The following is a 5625-nucleotide window of genomic DNA, read 5'->3' as shown; positions in this document are numbered from 1 at the left end:
TATAATATGATGAAAAAGAACTTGTCACAGTTTAAGACATTAAAAAAAATGTCCAAAGTGACTAGAGCAGGGAGACAAGTGACAGAGGGCCGATGACATTGAGCAAAGAATAGTTGAGGCTTTATAGAGGCTCATGTACTTTGGATATGTTGTCAAGACCGATCAGTGTTGCAGACCGGATAAGTGAAATGAAACACAAAGAGACAAACACGCAAATAGACGATACAAGACTGCAGCCCCGATATGAGCTGCAACTTTATTTTTATACCTTCTGAAAAGGGATGAAAGCCAATTCTTTGAGTTCTAGTCTAAATTGTACTCTTTAATCTGTCTTTTTCCCACACCAGAAATAACAAGGATCCGTGTTTTTACTTTTCCAGATTGTTCTCTTCTGAGAACAGTGCGTGCACAAGTTTCTCTTTATCAGCCTTTCTGCTTGCAGATCTGACTTCCTGTCTCGTTTGCAAGTCCAGGATTTCAAATGTTTAATCTGAGTTCCAGATCTTTAAGGCACCCAGTGCTTTCAAATGGGTGCTTCCCCTTGCTGTTTTCTGAGACAAAGAGGAATATTCCAGCAAGTCCCTACAGATCAGTCACTGGAGAAGGAACATCATGTATGGGAAAGCAAAAGATCAGCGAAGAAAATGAAGAGACTTGATGAGATGGATTGATAAAGCAGCTGCAGCAATGGTTTCAAAAACAATTGTGAGGATGGTGCAGAACTGGGTGTCGTTTTGTTCTGTTAGGCATAGGGTAGCTATGAAACCAAACCTACTCAACAGTACCTATCAACAATAAGAGGCAGGAAAAGATATCATTTTGATTTCATTTTGAACACAAAAAGAAACCAATGAAGAAATGTGAGGGTAGAAGTGACCATGGTGTGATGTGTATTTGAAAATAACCAATGTGAAAACAGGAAAAGAGGAATACCAGACATCAGATTGCAGTGGTAGTTTGGGAAAAGATAATGGTGATTATTAGGAGGACTTTTGTCATGAAAGAAAAAAATAAAATTGTATATTTAAGGTATATATATCTAGTTGTTTATATATGACAACTAGATGTACATGAAGCAGTGGATAAAATTGATGGCTCTTGATGATATATTGAAGTTCCTTTGTTGTTGTTGTTGTTAAGTGCTGTCGAGTCATTTCTGACTCACAGTGACTGAATGCACAGAAGAACGAAACACTGCCTGATCCGGCACCAGCCCCACAATCCCTGCTATACTTGCCCATCATCGCAGCCACCGTGTCAATCCATCTCGTTGAAGGCCTCCCCCTCTTTCGTCGACCCTCCACCCTACCAAGCATGACATCCTTCTCCAGGGAATGGTCCCTTCTTACAACATGACCAAAATAGGTGAGACAAAGTCTGGCCATTCTTGCTTCCAAGGAGCATTCTGCCTGCACTTCCTCCAGGACAGATCTGTTAGTTCTTTTAGCAGTCCACAGTACCTTCAGCATTCTCCGCCAGCACCACAACTCAAAAGCATCAACTCTTCTTCAGTCTTCCTTATTCATTGTCCAGCTCTCACATGCATACAAGGTGATTGGAAATATCATGGCTTGTGTCAGGCGCACCTTAGTCCTCAAGGAGATATCCTTGCTCCTCAGCACTTGATACACTTCCTTCGCAGTTGACTTTCCCAATGCTACACGTCGTCTAATGTCCTGATTGCTGCTTCTATTGACATTGATTTTAGAACCAAGCAACGTGAATTCTTTGACAATCTCAATCTTCTCTCCATTCATTGTGATGCTGCTCATTGGTCCAGTTGTGAGGATTTTTGTTTTCTTTATATTGAGACGTAATCCATACTGCAGACTGTATTCTTCAACCTTCATCAGTAGGTGCCTTAAGTCATCCTCACTTTCAGGAAGCAAAGTTGTATCATCTGCATATCTCAGGTTGTTACTGATTCTTCCCCCAGTCCTGATGCCACGTTTTTCTTCATATAGTTCAGCTTCTCGGATTATTTGCTCAGCATATAGATTGAATAAGTATGGAGAAAGGATACAACCCTGACACACTCCCTTCTTGATTTTAAACCATGTAGTGTCCCCTTGTTCTGTTCGAACGGCAGCCTCCTGGTCAAGGTACAGATTCCTCATGAGTACAATCAAGTGCTCGGGGATTCCCATTCTTCTCAATGTTATCCATAATTTGTCATGATCCACACAATCAAATGCCTTTGCATAGTCAATAAAACACAAGTAAACCTCTTTCTGGTATTCCCTTCCTTGAGCCAAGATCCATCTGACAACAGCTATGATATTCCTTGTTCCACATCCTCTTCTGAATCCAGCTTGCAGTTCTGGAAGTTCTCTGTCAATATACTGCTGCAAACATTTCTGAATTATCTTCAGTAAGATCTTACTTGCGTGCGATATTAATGATTTTGTTCTATAATTTCCACATTCTGTGGGATCACCTTTCTTTGGAATGGGCACAAATATGGATCTCTTCCAGTCAGTTGGCCAGGTAGCTGTCTTCCAAATCTCTTGGCATAACTGAGTGAGTGCCTCCAATGGGGCATCTGTTGTCACCCTTAGTTGTTCCTAAACACTCTACACTCACCTGCCTTGATCCCTTGCCTTACAACAGAGCTGCCCCAAAGCCAAAGCATCCCCGAGCCCTGTGCCCATGTACCTCAGGCTCCAACCTTAAAACAGAGCAGCCTTTAAGTGAAAGCAGCCCCCAGCCCCACGCCTGCCTAACAGGCCCTAGACTTAAAATAGAACTGCCCCTAAGTGAAAGCAACACCAGCTACACATCCGCCTACCTCAGACCCCTGCCTTAAAATAGAGCCACCCTCAAGCAAAAGGAGCCCTCAGACCTGCTCCCAGCTACCTTGGGCCCCTGGCTTTAAAATAGAGCTGAATCCAAGTGAAATCGGCCCCGAGCCCTGTGCCCACCTACCTTGGGTCCTAGCCTTAAAATAGAGCCACCCCCAAGCAAAAGCAGCCCAGGCCAAGTGCCTGCCTACCTCAGTCTTCAGCTTTGAAATAAAGCCACCCCCAAGTGAAAGCAACCCCAAGATCCACACCCACCTTCCTCACGCCTTGGACTTAAAAAAAAAAAATCAAGTAGAGGGAATAAATTATGTAATTACAGGAGTTGCAAATGGAGAAGTCTAATTGCTATTAGTATAGATTAGACTGTTCCAAACTTGGGGAGAAAAGGTGTAACTATAAAGTAATGACAAATAAGCCTTCTAAGCAAAATGAGAGAAGAAAACCATAAGGACTTTGCAAACACAAATCAACAACAATGAAGAGAAGGGAAAGGAAACTCCATAACAAAATTCACTCAACACAGGAAAATATTTGAAACAACGAAGTCATCAAAATCACAACAAAAAACAGAGATGAATGACAGCAATAAATTCAAACATATTAATTACATTGAATGAGAATGGATTAAATACACCAGTCTAGAGAAAAAGAGTGGCAGATTGGATAAGAACATAAGACCCATCAATACACTGCCTACATGAATACAAAAATAAATTAAAATTTAAAGGGTGGAAAAATATATCAAACTAATGGCAGCAGAAAAAAAGAGCAGGAGCTGCAATATTGATTTCTGATAAAATATTCTTCAAGGTAGAAACTACCATAAGTGACAAAGAAAGACATTGTATATTGACCCAAAGGTCCATACACCATGAGGACATAACCATAATAATTATCCATTTCCCAATGAAAATTCTCCAAAATATATGAAGCAAATATTAACTGAAGGTAAACGAGATGTAGTCAATTTTACAAAACTAGTACTTAGTTTTAACACACAACTTTTGTTGTTGGAAAGAATAACTAGAAAAATAATCCACAAAGTTATAGAATCAACTTGATCTATATGTCCCATATATGACCTGTAGACATATATGGGACATTCTACCCAATAAAAACACAATGCACATTAATTTCTAGAGAACATGGATCATTCTCCAAAATAGACCATATGTTAAGCCACAAAACAAACCTCAATAAATTTAAAAAATGAAAATACTACAAAGCATCTTCTCTAATCACAATGCTATAAAATTAGAAAGCTATTACAGGAAGATTAGGGGAGAAAATATCAGATATATGGCAATTTAATAACAACATGCTCAAAAACTACTGGGTAACAGAAGAAATGAATTGTGAGGGAAAAAAGAAAAAAGGCCTAGAAACAAGAAAGAATGAGTACACAACATACCAAAATCTTTGGAAGATAGCAAAAGTAGTACCCAGAGGTCAAATTACAGCAATAAATGCAAACATCAAAAAAAGGAAGCAAAATCAATACCTTAACTCAACTACTCCAACAACTAGAAAAAGAGCAACAAAAGAAGCCAACAGTCTCCTAAAATGGTACAAATGCTGTGGAAAATAGTGGCACTTTCTTAAAAAGTTAGAAATAAAAACCCCATTTTATCCAGCAATCTCACTATTTGGGGTATATTTTAAAGAAGTAACAGTTGGGACAAGAATAAATATATAAGATATGGAAACAATGTAAATTCCCATCAACAGGGAAATGGACAACAAAACTATGGTACATACACACAACGGAATGCAAATCAACTTTAATGAATAATGAACAATCTGTAAAACGCTTCATCATGTATGAACTGGAAAGATGTTATTAAAAAAACCAATCATATAAAGAAAAATAAGGTATCTATCAGTCCACTATTATAAAAAGGTCAAGGTAAGATTTGCATATGGAAAGGAGATTTATTGTTTATTAGGTGTGAGAAAGGAGAGGAGGGGGTATTGCTAGCTAGGTAAGAGATATGTAATGATTTGGGAAAAAGGAAAGAAATTTACCAAAAACTGGTGACCAACTAAACGTCACAAAGGAAAAGGAAGACATGGACTGGTGTAAAAAAGATACAGACAACAAAAGTGAATACTATGTCATATATAATTCTGCATTATCAGTAATAACAAATGTTGGTAAATGGTTGCTACATGGGCAGATAGGCAAGAGGATCAGTTGTGTGTAGGCAAATAGAAATATACCCAAGACCATATATAGGTTTAATAGATGATATTTTTGCCTGCATATTTGCCTGGGGTATAAAAATGTCCATATATATAGTGTAGCTAAAGTTATGTTAACTTCTTAACCATAACAAAACACCTTGAAGGATAGTTGCTTGATTGATCTTGGTGCAATGGTCCTGGGGGACATCAAGCTTATTTGATGTAATATGCTATGCAGAAATATTTTTTCATATCCTACATTGGTGAGTGGTGTATCAGGTCTAAAAACTTCCCAAGCAGCCATCTAAAATGCATCTATGGAGTTGTGGTAAGATGGCTGAACAGGCAGACAAACTACACAGATCCCCTTCAACAGAGGAAACAATCCAGATACAAAAGATAATCCTGGAGCCCTGAGCTTTGAAAGGAAGGATACAGAAGTGGACTAAACTCTGACTAGTAAAAGAATGTGCATGAAAACACTGAAAAAGGAGGCATACAGAACAATGGTCTGTCAGCGATCCTGACAGCATGGGCATCTTGGATATAGCCAAGTGGTGTTGTTGTTGTTGTTGTTAAGTGCCGTCGAGTCGTTTCCGACTCATAGCAACCCCATGCACAGCAGAACGAAACACTGCCC

Source organism: Orycteropus afer, unplaced genomic scaffold (genome assembly GCF_000298275.1).
Source record: "Orycteropus afer afer isolate SDZICR_OR568_19922 unplaced genomic scaffold, OryAfe1.0 scaffold01221, whole genome shotgun sequence".
NCBI classification, from domain to species: Eukaryota; Metazoa; Chordata; class Mammalia; order Tubulidentata; family Orycteropodidae; genus Orycteropus; species Orycteropus afer.
The sequence above is the reverse complement of the archived record's forward strand: the minus strand, read 5'-3'. Positions refer to the sequence as shown.